Source organism: Pinus tabuliformis, chromosome 5_2 (assembly GCF_031772625.1).
Source record: "Pinus tabuliformis cultivar Carrire ecotype Pingquan chromosome 5_2, CPIR1, whole genome shotgun sequence".
NCBI classification, from domain to species: Eukaryota; Viridiplantae; Streptophyta; class Pinopsida; order Pinales; family Pinaceae; genus Pinus; species Pinus tabuliformis.
The window spans coordinates 483,303,768-483,317,917 of record NC_142306.1 but is presented as its reverse complement, the minus strand read 5'-3'; the positions used below and the strand labels follow the sequence as shown (position 1 = coordinate 483,317,917).

Sequence of the window (14,150 nt, the reverse complement as noted above, 5' to 3'; positions counted from 1 at the left end):
TAGAAAGTATTTCAAACCATTAACCAGAACCCCAACTAATTCTTGATGAAACAATTAAACATTGATTAATTTAATAATATTTTTATGAGTGTTGAGAGTAAATGTGTAGTCATAGGGATATTACACTCTAGCTCATTTAGATGGTTCATACACGTGGATCACTTTGTTGGGCGTGTCTTCAAACTAGTAGTTGAACACTTGTTTTCTTTGTTGTCATTGTTTTCTCATTTCTCACAATATCATGGAGGAGGACTTAGCATTCAGAGTCCTGGTGTAGGTTCATAAGCCTCAGGGGATTTCTTTTATCCCCCAAAAAATTGTGAATAAACTAACTAAGATCTGTGTAGTGGATTTCTCCCCTTCAGACCTGTGCACGAGAGCCTAATCTCTCTCAAGAAAATCATTGGTCAACAATTTTATGGGTGTGTGGCCAAATCCAAAAGTTGTTGAAACCTAGATCACAGAACAATGTCCCCCCAAGCTTCAAGGACAGGAAAATTTCTTTATAGTTGGAAGGGGTTTCTATGTCTTTTTGTTTCTCTATAAATGGAAATAGATTTGATTTTAAGGTCAAGTCCATATTTCAAGGGGTCCAAAGGCCTCTTTATCACTCTTGATTTCAATCCAGATTCTGAGATCACTTTCATGCTAGTGTGGACTTGGATGTTGCAGCTCCCTCTTCATCTTTGGGGCTATGATGCACTAGAATACATTGGAAACAAATTGTGTCACTGTTTGGATAAAACAAAACCAAAATAGGTAAATTTTCTTGTGCCGCATTTGTATTGATGTAAACCTCAACAAAATTCTACTAGAGGCCCTAAAGAGAAATCTTGGAGAATGGAGCCATATCTATGAATTGGAACATGAGAAGATTATTTTTAAATGCATTGTCTACCACTCTCATGGGCACTTTTCCAAAAATTTCCCCAAGCAAAAAATGATGAACAAGCTGAAGCCCTTGTTTCTAAAGTGACGAGTTTCCTACCAACACAAAAGAAAAGAAGGAATCAACTGAACAAGGATGCAACCCCAAATAAATCCACTAACACAAATCCAATCCTAGAACTTTCCTTCAGCAAAAACGCTTTTAAGGCTCTTCAAGATCCAAAACAAGAAGAAGATATCACTATGGAGGAATCCCAAAATGAGGATAAAGGAAATACATAAGTCCTAGTGGAAAATGAAGAGCAAGCCCCTTCATAGGTTTACCCTCCTGGTCCAGACCCATATTTTGAGAAAAAACAATTGGAATTGACATCATTTGCTCTTGCGAGGATGAAACAATCTACCCTAAAGTTCTTCATGGAAGTTAAAATAATTAAAGCAGCACGTGAAAAATCATGCATGGGAGATAGGAATTCCAATAAAGAAAAGCGAGAACACAAAACAAATTCTAACTTGCCTTCAGGCTCCCAACTCTGCATGGATTCTCTGCTCCAAAATTCTCACAGGTAGCTCAACATATTGTTTTTGCATTCTCTTATGCTCACACTATGTAAGAATCTACTATTCTAAACATGTAGAAGGACTCAATTGTAGTATGTATAGAAAAGACTAGGATCTCTCTCCCATGAATTTAATCATTATTTCAGTAGAAAATCCGATAAAAAAATGACAATGTATTAAATTCCCTATATATTTAATGTGACTTGATATAGATTTAATATAATACTACTCATTTAATTATTATTTTTAGATTCAATAACCAAGTATATGATATCCTTTATAATGATATTTTAGTCAATATTATATAAAAAATAATTCCCTTATAAATTTTCTAAAATAATTTATATTTATTTATAATGTCAAATATCAATTTTATATTAAATATTAAATAATAATTTATATTTATTTATAATGTCAAATATCAATTTTATATTAAATATTAAATAATTTACACATTTATAAAAAAATATTTTGATATTCAATTATTTTATATATTCAAAATATATTGTGTTAAACACTATATTGAATATATAAAAAAATTATACAATTTAATGTGATCCTCACAACGAAGTTTGGCGTCACTTTTATTATTGTTTTTTAATAATTTAATAGTAACCCAAAATTAAATTTAATGTTTCACTAAATTTATATTTTATAATAATTTTATTGCTCACATCTATTATCTTCTGACTTACGTTCATCATAACTTCTTATCTATATATCATATATTCAAATCTAAGTATTAAAGGAATTACATCTATATACGTTATATATTCAAATCCAAGTACCAAAGGAATTACATCTCTTTTGAAATCAACATGTAAAATGTTTGATTTTTAATTATTTGAATATAGGGATTTAAATTAGAGTGTTTGTTTTGGAGATAGAGTTCCAAAATGTGTAGGTGAATAACTGGAATTTATTCTTTAGAATTTTTTTTAATAATTACACCAAAAATTCAGATTTACCGCAAAAATAATTATGATTTTTAATTAAATTAATTAATTTTCAAAAAGTATTGTGTTATATGAATGTGAGTCATATTTTTTTTAGACATGTAATATTATAAATTTATAATATTTTAACCAATTTTATTTATATAGTAAAATAATGTAATATTATGTTAGTTATATATATGTGTTAGTTTTTTACTATGTTTTGAAATTGTTCTTTTTTGGTTAAGAGCTTATTTTCTTTTTGGACATAAGGAAATAGGTTAATTACCTAAGACCCAAAAGTATCTGAGCAGAGCCGCAGGAACAAAAGCTTTACCAACCACCAACAAATTATGCCAGGAAGAATAATTTTCCATAAACAAATATGAAGGTCTTTCAAGCCGAAAGAACATATCTAAAGCAATATACACAGTTGAGGTTGTCAAGAAGATCCCAATATGAAAAGGCATAAAGTAGAGGGCTGGCACCAGGTTTGGTAGGTCCGTCGAAACCTAAAAACCTCCCAAATGCATGCATGTAGATAAAGAAAACACCTTTTTTTGAGGGGCCCCGAACTCGCTTTTTAGAAAAAAAAATAGCCTCGTCCCAGCAAGTTCTGAATGCTAAGTAATTCAATCATTTGCCCGACCTAAAAAGAAGTATCTAATAAATTTTCTATGGGATTATTTTTATTATCTATATATATATATAATTAAAAATAATTTAAAAAATTAATTATATTTTTTTTGAAATATTTTTTTAGCGCGTATCAACTAATTATCCTATATAGTACTTTGCTTCTTTCTTTCACTCACTTAAACTCATAATAAATCTAGTACCAAGTCAAGCAACGTTGTTAAATATAGCGGTTGAAATGTTCGAAGCTCAGTAACCAAATTGATGCTGGCTGCCAACACATCAACTGCGACAAACGACGATAATTCATTTATATTTTGCAGTCTTTACATGGAGCGAGTAACTATTCCAAAAAACAGAATATCATCAGCAGAGGCCTACGTAAACCTGCTTCGATACAACTATAGCGTAAAGCGAAGGATCTAAATTTTTGGGCAGAAGTTGAAGCCTTTTTCGGTTTCATTCGTCCGTTGAATTTAGTATCCTCCACCCGGAGCTCCTCCATTACCGCCACCGTTTCTGGCGCCGTAACAAGAACCAGAGCCAAAACCCCGGCCGGTGCCGCTTCCGTAGCCACTGCCGCTGCCAGAACCGCTTCCGTAACCACTGTCTTAACCAGAACCGCTTCCGTAGCCGCTGCCCGAACCAGAGCCCTCACCGTAGCCATCGCCACTGCCCGTTCCCTTACCGCTCTCCGAGCCTGCTCCATAGCCGCTTCCTGAACCACGAGCTCGGCCGCTTCCGTTGCCTGCCCCAGAGCCTGCATAAGAACCGGCACCTGAACCAGCCCCTGAGCCGGAACCTGAGCCAGCGCCGGAGCCTGAACCGGAGCCAGAGCCTGAGGCCGAACCTGACCCACTTCCGCTCCCGCCCAAGCCCAGGCCCGCGCCAACGCCTACACCAAGACCCAAACCTCCTCCAATGTCCAAGCCGAGGTTGCTTCGTGCAACGCGGCTGTCAACAATAGCACAATCAAACAGAACCGCCATGCAGGCGAGAAGGAAGATTCTGTGGATCGACATTTCTTCGCAATTCCACTGCCGCTTTCCTTGTCTTATAAATTTCTTGTGAATGTAATCGAATGAGCAAAGCCAAGAAATACCAACCTAATCCCTTATGCGCAACCTGCAATGAGCAAGAGGCTTTTATATAGTTGGCGGGAGCCTCAAACAAATTTTTGTCTGATACGTGGCAAATTCTGCAAATGCTATGCGGTGGGATGCACTAAGCATAGTTCAGACTGATATATGTACAGAAACAGAGACTGAATAATCAGGAATGCATGGTGGTGGGGCACTGATAAATCGAAGAAGATGCGATGAAGGGAGTTTCTTAATTTGGGGCGGTCGGAAGGCAGAACGCTTTCCGTTACCGCAGTGCAAATTATGATTCAAGCCTGCAAACAAAATTATTTGGCGCTCTTCTATAACGCTCTCTGCGATCGCCGACACACCACTAGTTGGTCTTTCCCTATTTTTTGGATCAGGCTTGAATGGACATCTGTCAGCATTTCGTAATTTACAATTCAAACGAATTGCGTGGGAGTACAATGAAAACCTTGTGGGCCTTTTTAACACTGATTTCTGGGCTTGTATTTGTGATTAAATTCAAGATTTACCGTTCAGATCTGTTGGACACCTAATCCTAAAGGGTTAGTGTGGAAGTCGAAAAGACTAAGCAGTCCAAGAGACCTTGGGATCTGAAACCCAAGAGTCACAACCTTGTATTATAAATGTACATCTATTGTTAATAAAAAATGCACTCACTGATTTATCTTTCACATTGTTTGCTGTCCATGTGTGTTTAACATGGTATCAGAGCCATGATGAGTGGTCTGTTTTCCCTGAGCAACTGGTCTGAGTTGCCTTGAATAGTGCTGACTAGAGCTGGCCTAGTCTTCTGTAACGCTCCATTAATTCTGCCATCCCTGCGCCCTGCTCTTCTGAAGCTGCATACCAAATGATGTCAGAGCTGAAACGGTAACGCTGCCTGAAACACTGCTGAGTGAAACGCACGCTCCCTGAAGACTCTTTTTCTGAAGACGACCAGTATAATCGCTGGCTCAGTTGGAGGAGTTGCACTGATAGCAGTAGCGCCAGTGCTGAATTGAAACGCCTGGTAACGTAACCAATAGCAGTAGCGCCAGTGCTGAATTGAAACGCCTGGTAATGTATGGTCTCAGAGCTAACATATGGTAACGTATGGTATGGTAACGTAGTATCCCAATTCCGCTTGCGCGTTACTCAACAAAACTCTTCATTTTCGTTTGATTCTCCTTTTGGTCTGCGTGTCATTCAAACTGCTCCGACCTCCCTCCACTTCGCTGTGCATTTCAAATCGAATAATAGATTGCTGTAGCATGTACAATCCGATACTCCGCCTTGTCCAGTAATGGCGGCATCATCGATTCTTTAATGAATTTCTTCAGTACATCACTGAAGGGGAGAACATAGCTTTTGGAAATTATGACGGGCACACATTCACTGTAAATTGCCTCCACAATTCGAGGGCTGGCCACTTCGTATCCACTTGGGCATAGGCAGTATTTGCTCTTCTTCATAAACTCATGATAAGATGATCCACTGGGGACACGCTCACTGACATGTATATCACTATCAGTGCCCTCTTTCCAATGCTTGAACAATAGGGGTCTCACAGGTCCATGATTTCCACCCGCAAAGAATGCCAAAATAGGTCTCTCCAGAGCAGATTGACCACCAACCAAGCCAGTCATTTCACCAGTATATAAATTCATCTCTGGAAGTGTTACATCTTTTGTCGGATTGAATCCTTCTGAAGCATTGGCATTACACAGAACACGAATTGAATTGTTGTACAATAATGGATTTGCGCTAGATGCAATCGGTGCCCAGTCGTGGCATGACAGCATGAAATGATCGGCCCCCTGACTTCTGTTCCAAAACGAGTACTTGTTGGCAACCATGTGAATATAATCTGCCATGAAGCGTTGTAAGGGCTTGAGATCATATGAATAGGGCTTGTAAATGTAGCTCACCATCAGGGTTACGCTGAAGGGAAGAAAAAAAACATGGGCATCCTCCGGATTCGATGTCAGGAACCGATTCCCCAGTTCAAGCTCGTCAATGAACCTGCCTTCCGTCGTATAGATATTCTTACACGGCCCAATGTGTACCAGAGGCGGTTCCCCATCTCGGTATAAGAAGATCTTGAAACGCTTCCACATTTCCCAATAGCTCTGATGAAAGGCAACGACATTTTTGTAGATGTCACTAGTGGAAATGTTACCCCCGGGTGCCCCTTTCTGTTCTCCATGCAAAACCGCTCTCCTTATTGAAGCCCGAGCGCGCCTCAGGTCGATTTCCACCTTCGGAATACCACGTCTTTCTTGCTTCTCATTGACAGGGCTTCTGTTATGAGGAACTACAGCAGGTGAACCGACCAAGGATGAACCATGCGAAGGCAATCCATAATTCGGTATTGCATGAGATTGTGATGAAATATACGATAACAGTAGATTAACATGATATGTGTCAAAGATGGAAAAGCTGGCGATGATTAATACCAGAACCAGGGCGAGACTCCACTTAAGGCTGCGCACTCCCTCCATAACAGCCAGTCTTCATGGCACATCGCCACCCCCCACTTATATGGGGGTAAACGCCCAAATTTCTGGAGTTAACGCTGATAGATGATTTGTAAGTCAAATTTTTTATGACTTGGCACATGCTCAAGCAGATTTTAAGAGCAGTATTGAAGCCACCTCGAAGCAGATTTGGTGTTGTCCATGGAACAATTTGAAACAACCTCTGAGTGAAGTGATTCGTGGAGAAGTGATCAGCATTGTGAAGTGAATTTGAAGCATTTTTGAAGACATTTTTGGAAGTCATTTTTTTGCAAGTTTCTTGTAGAGATTTTGGAGCAGTTTCTTGTAGAGATTTTGCATGATTTCCATAGCAGCTAGATGCTCTGAAGTTTGAAGTTGAGGACAGCGCTCATCTTCACATTTATATATTTTTTTTGCATTGGTGATGTTATGCTCTAGTTCATTCTTGAAACGAACTGTGGACTGTTGATTTACCATGTGCCCAATTGTACCAATGTTTATTGTAGCTTGACGAGAAATGTTTATTGTAGTTTAACTTGGTAACATCCAGCTTACTCAGGTCCTGCTCCATCAACCATTTTCGCGACATTGTTGCCACTTGATAAGCCCTTACAATATCTTGTAGTAAGAGTACAATATTATTTTTTTGTTGCTGTTGCCTCAGTTGTGTTTTTTTAAGTGATATTGAAGAAAAATGGCCAGACTTGAAGATGCATTAAAGTTATTGAATATCCTAATTCATTCCACTGTTGATGAGATGGTCAAAGTTAACAAAGAAACTCTCTTTGACATCCAAACCTCTCTGCAAACTACACATGAGAATATTGAGTTTTTGCAGCTTGAAACAAAGTTACAGCAGGAAGAATTACAGCAGTGGAGTCATCATTCTGAACCTGTTTCTGTTCAGAACAATGAAACAGACTCCCATGAACAACAAATCAATAATGTTACAGTTCATTCAAATAAAGCAGCAGTTGTATATGTAGATGCAGAAACTCAATCTGCACTTCCCAAGCCCATCATCAGACCTTGGGAACAGCTTGTCCACAACAAGCACAGAACTGGTCTTGGATATGACAAGGACTTGTCCTTTCATATTCCAGACTATGCCAAGCCCATTCAGTTTCAGAGTGCTGGATTCATTTATGACAGTTCACCTGCTCCTCATGACAGTTCAGCTTCAGCTGTTCCAGACTCTGCCCCTCTTCCACAGCAACACCAACAGCAACAACAACAACAAAAACAACAGATTGTAAAATGCCAACACTGTGACCGAGTTGGCCATTTGAAAGATCACTGTTTTGATCTTCATCCATGTAAGCACTGTCATAAAACCACTCATTCTTCAAACAGATGCTTCAGAAACAAACATCCTGCAAGAACAAAGATTCATCTAGGATGGATCGCTTCTTGGCAATGGGCATCAACAGCCAAGAAGATATTCCAAACACATGTCAGAACTTGTTCCAGAATATTGAACAGTCTTGCAGTTGAGTTTTCTCCATCTTCTCACCTTGTACCTGACAAGGGGGGAAATGATGGTCATCTACAAGCTTCAAAGCCACATCAAGCGAGCCTGAGCCACAACCTGCCACACCAGTTTCAGAGTTGTAGCCAGAGACAAGATGCCTGAACATGCCTTCAGTGGGCAATCTGGGACTTCCTCTAGCAGAAGACTCCAGCTTCTTGCCAGTTTTGGAAGAGTTCCAGCAGAGTTGTTGGTCATCCTTAAACCATCACAGATTGAGAACACTTCCTCTAGCAGAAAACTTCATTTTCTTGCCAGTTTTGGAAGAGTTCCGGGAACTGCACTAAGCGTTCCAGTGTTGGTGGTCATCCTTAAACCACCGCCCTTTTTTACCAACATTTCATAGAGCACATTCAGCCTAGTGCTGCCATGCATTTTTTGCACATTTTGTATTACAACTCTTTTCTTGGACTCATACATAACCCTTTGGATTAAGGGGGGGAATGTTGGACACCTAATCCTAAAGGGTTAGTGTGGAAGCCGAAAAGACTAAGCAGTCCAAGAGACCTTGGGATCTGAAACCCAAGAGTCACAACCTTGTATTATAAATGTACATCTATTGTTAATAAAAAATGCACTCACTGATTTATCTTTCACATTGTTTGCTGTCCATGTGTGTTTAACAAGATCACTTATACATGGTTGGGCCCGTCCTAAGATCTATTGTTTTTACATGATTGGTCGTTTTCTAAGATCTATTATTTTTATGAGAGATGTGGTGTGCATCGTGAACCGCCCAATGTGCATCCTGCAATCATTTGAAAGGTATGACCACCCTAACATTTTATGTTTGAAGTTACTGGAGCTGCAAACATATTCTATTATGTAAACTCTACATTGCCCAATCGCTTAAATAAAATTGGAAGCCTCTACGCTTTTTCTTGAAAATCCAGAGAGAATTTACAAGCTTTACTTTGATCAACTACTCAATGGAAAATTCTGATGGAAGCCTGCAAGCTATACTTAGCAGTACCTGTATCATTTTCGGTTAATATTGGCTTCGGAAGTGATGAATATATATATATATATATATATATACATAAGATTGCAACCGTCACTTAGCGGCTTTTGCATCATTTTCAGCGTAGATTTGCTTTAATGATAAAAAAATGTACAAAACGATACGTTTATAGATTTAGGAAAGGTTGAATAGCTTTTCGCAACTTGAACTGCACACATATTCGTTGGACACCTAATCCTATAAGGGTTATGGTGTGGAAAATAAATAGTCAAAGGAGTCCAAGAGACATTGGAATATGGAAACCCATGGTCACTCCCATGTATTATAAATGTGTATCATTTGTTAATAGAAAATGTATTCATGCTTTACCTGCTTTACCTTATTTGGCTGTCCACATTCCATGTGCATCTGACATGCTACCAGAGCTGCAAGAGAATTCTAGCCCTGCTCCAATTTGAGCCACTTCTTTTGTGGACTCTCTAAATGTCAGTTTTGCCTTCCTGCGTGTCAGAACTGCCATTACTATTCTTGTTGCATGCTGTCACCACTGTCCTTTGCAGGAATTGTTACAACCTTTTTGCGTACTGGTGTCACTGGTATACTTCTAGCTATAACATCCAATTTTGTTAGCCACGTCAAGCTAGTGTTGTAGTGTAAGGCACAAGCAACTCGCATGATTAAGGGTTGTGTGAGACCGAATGTTACTTCTTTTGCTGCCATTGGACTGCTCTGGCACGTTCAGCTACTCGTTCTGCATATCAACTTGATATTTGAAGATGTGAGGGCATAAGATACATTTGTAATGATCGATTCTGAATGGGCATAGAAAAATCCAGCGTGCGACTACAAAGAAATTTAAAACTCAAGGGATCTGTTATCACTTACTGTTCAATAGTGCCTGGTTCCCATATTTAGAGATACATCAGCCTTTCATGGGATTGTAGACAATTCACATTTACAAGTAGCAACGATCCTAACACCCAGAAAAATAACTCTCCTACTTGATAAGATCTGTGGGTGCTGTAATGAGCTGATAATTTCATAATTATATCTGTAAACAAATTAATCAAAAATATGATTCTGGGATAAGTGAAATTCCCAATGTCTAATGTTGATGTTGTCGAAGATCATAAAGTGGAGAAATAATTTGTAGATGAAGTTGTCATCATCGTTGCGGTGGAAGAGCTTCCATCAAGTAGGTGCTACTCTCATGGGTGAACACACCACAGGGAGCTCAATGCTCGAAGTCGATTAAAGTATTCCCCAGTGGCGAGAAAACATCTTGCATCTTGGAGAATGGTGAGTATTCGGCGAAGTTAGTTAAGTGTCTGATGTCTCAATTTGTTTGCCTGGCGCACAAATCCCTCTAGGTTGGCGAGTTTTCCCATGGCGATGGCCATTTTTTCCATGTAATTCTATGCATTTTAAGGTGAGGTCAGAGATCTAGATATTATGGTTTCTGACAGAGATTGTTGGAGAGTCTCCATTCCTTATAGAAGAGCCTCTTCAGTTTTTTGTGAAGATTGTTGTAAGTTACAAATGCACACAAATTGCGGCTTTGTCAAGGGCTCCAGCTGAGGAACCAGGACCTTGAGAAGTTCCGAGGGACGAAATCCTCCCATCCACATGAAACATCGCCCTGCAGGCATTTTCCACATCCCTGAAACTAGGTGGAACACATTTGTCTTGGCTAAAATGCTCTTCAACCTGAATATTTTGTCATAGTGGCGCAGGCAATTGTCTAGCAACAGGCATAGATCATTGTCCAGTATGTGGGCCTGCAATGCTACTCTCAGCTCACACATTCAGCCATGATGTTCCTCTAGCCACCGTTAATATTCCATGTCAAAAATAGCAGCAACTAGACTCAAACCTGGGTGACCTTGATTAGCAACGAATCCCACCCCAAGGAAAACACCTTGTGTTCTTGCTCGTTGAAGATTTTGCTCAGGATGACTGAGCTTCATGCGGCTAGAATCTAACTGCTGGACATAAGCTTTCTTTCCCAGTGTACTTTTCTTTGTTGCTTCTCTATTTTGGGCAAGACGCCTCAATGTCTTAGCATCGAGTGTCTTGGATGCAACCTCATGTTCAGAGCTAGATGTTGGGGCTCTATGATATCAAATTGGTGTTTTTTCCCTCATATCCAGGTTAGCTTGTCTCATGCTTCGCATCATTGTTAATGTTATTTCTTGAACTGCAGGATGTTGGATATGCATGATTATGGTTGGAGTAAAATGGGTTATGCATGTCATCCCTTTATATAATGGAAAATGGTGTGATATTGTAACTTTAAGGACTCAAAGCATCGATGACCCACAACAGAGATAATGGCATCAAAACCCTCAGCTTCCTTTTTTTGATGGGTTGATTTTGAATATCTGAATTCTCTGCTTTTGAGTTGTTGCCATAGAAAAGTTAATCCTAATCGTTGCTCCAAATCCTACCATCAAGGCTTCATATTGTGTGTAGAAGAAGATAGTGCATAATTGTTAGAGAAGACTTTGGTATATAGTGATACAATTGAAGTTCACAACCTTTATTTTCCATCTATTAAGAAAAATGGCTAAGATAGAAAGAATATTAGAGTTATTGAAGGCTCTAATCATGTCCACTACTCACAGCACAGTCAAAATTAGCAAAGCCTCTCTTTCCGACATTCAAACCTGTCTGCAAAATCCACATGAAAAGATAGAGTTTCTGCAACTTGAATCAAAACTCCAGTACATGCAGATGCAGAAATTCATCCCGCACTTCCCAAGTCAGTCATCAGACCTTGGGAAGAGTTTGTCCATAACAAGCACATAACATGTCTTAGATATGATAAGGAGGTTTCCTTTCATATTCCAGGTTACTCAAAGCCCATTTAGTTTCAGAGTATTGGATTCCTTCATGACAGTTCACCTTCAGTTGTTCCAGATTCTGCTCCTCTTCCACAGCAGCAACAATAAATTGTTAAATGCCAATATTGTGACCGAGTTTTCCATGTGAAATATCATGGTTTTGATCTTCATCCGTGCAAGCATTGTGGTTGGCATACCCATTCTTCACAAAGATGGTTGAAAAACAAACCTCCTCAAAGAACAAAGATTTATCTTTGATGGATTGCTTCTTGGCAATGGCCTTCAACAGCCATGAATATATTTCACTCATACAATAGGATTTGTTATCGAATATTGAAAAGTCTTGCAGTTGAGATCTCTTCATCTTCTCACCTCGTATCTGACAGGGGGGAAGTGATGGTCATCTACAAGCTTCAAAGACACATCAACCGAGCCTAAGCCACAATCTTCCATACCAAATTCAAAGTTGTAGCCAGAGACAAAGATTCCCCTAAGAATGCCTTTGGTTGATGATCAGCCTTAAACCATCTATGCAGTGTTGCGACATCTCTTCAAAGAATTGAGGACACTTCCTCTAATAGAAGACTTTAGCTTCTTGTGAGTTTTGGAAGAGTTCCAGGAATTTCATTAGCATTCCAGAGTTGGTGGTTATCTTTAAACCATCACAAGTTGAGACCTCCCTTTTTAGGTTGAGGTACTCCATTTTTATGTGGGGTGAGACCTCCCTTTCAAGGTTGAAGGTTTCCCTCTTCAAAACATCAGGAGCACTTCCTCTAGTGGAAAAAATCAGCTTCATGCCAAACTTGGAAGAGTTTTGGGAACTACATTAAGCATTCTAGTGTTGGTGGTCATCCTTAAACCACCCCTCTTATACCAACCTTTCAGAGAGCACATTCAGCCTAGTGGTGCCATGCATTTTTACACATTTTGTATTACAACTCTCTTCTTGGACTCATACATACCCCTCTAGATTAAGGGGGAAATGTTGGACACCTAATCCTCTAAGGGTTATGGTGTGGAAGATAAATAGTCAAAGGGAGTCCAAGAGACCTTGGACTATGGAATCCAACGATCACTCCCATATATTATAAATGTGTATCACTTGTTAATGGAAAATGTATTCACATTTTACCTTATTTGTATGTCCACATTCCATGTGCATCTGAAAATACCTTTGGTTCTTTTCAACTTTTGACGAATTAATGACATATGGATTTGGAAAAATATAATTATAATTGTTATATTTCATAATTCAAATTTAGATATAAGTCCTGAGGATGAACCACATTAGTTGGTTCGAAACGTCGACCAAATCCTAATAATGTGACTAATCCAAAAGGCATATCTACATTATGGATCGCAAAAGTCTTAGATCTAATTCAAATTTAGTTTACCAATATTTTTATAAAAATTTAATAATATTCATTAAAATTATATTTAAAAAATTACAAACACAGAAAGTTTAAATTACTTATAAATTTATTGTTTTTAAATTTTAAATACCAGGTTTAAACTACCTCATACATTTATTTGTTTAATTGAGCTAAGAGGATTATTATACATCCCGATGTGAAATCAATGTGTAAATATGTCTTGTTCAATTTGGAGTTGACAAGTGTCCCTCTTCAAATAAAAAAATATCATTCTCTAAATAGAAAATCAATGTCGCCTATAACGAACATAAATGTTGTATATAATGAAATATTCAATGCGGGTTATGAATAAAATATTTTGATATAAATTAATATTGAACTATACTTAAAAATATATTAATAACAAAAAAACATTTTTAATGTGCACTAATAAAATAGCTCAATGTGCATGTTATGTAAAATATTTTATATATTGTTTTAGAAAAATATGTATATATCATAGAAAGTATTGAAAAAAATATATTTTTATGGGTAAAACATTGATATTGTCTTTGGATTAATCACATCATTAAAAATGGTTGTGAGATCTAACATTTGAAATGGTCTTAGTATTTTACAGTTTATTTTTTAGGTACATTTTTTAATATATTGTTTTAAAAAATTATGTATATATCATAGAAAGCTATTGAAAAAAATATATTTTTATTAGTAAAACATTTGAAATGGTCTTAGTATTTTACAATTTAATTTTTATCTATATTTTTTTTGTTTGTTAAAATCTAACAAATATTTTTTGCAAGTTTAAGGTTTGTAATGTCTATAACATTAAAAAATACAAT

The 14,150-nt window shown here is 37.9% G+C and overlaps 3 pseudogenes; all 3 read right to left on the bottom strand.

Annotated features, from left to right (window-relative positions):
* Positions 1 to 3,496: 3,496 nt before the first annotated feature.
* LOC149159774 (uncharacterized) lies at positions 3,497 to 4,057 on the bottom strand (annotated as a pseudogene).
* Positions 4,058 to 5,254: 1,197 nt separating this feature from the next.
* Positions 5,255 to 6,980, bottom strand: LOC149159773 (putative glycosyltransferase At5g03795 pseudogene; annotated as a pseudogene).
* Positions 6,981 to 10,222: 3,242 nt separating this feature from the next.
* On the bottom strand, positions 10,223 to 12,248 carry LOC149159772 (bZIP transcription factor TGA10 pseudogene; annotated as a pseudogene).
* Between the last annotated feature and the right edge of the window lie 1,902 nt (positions 12,249 to 14,150).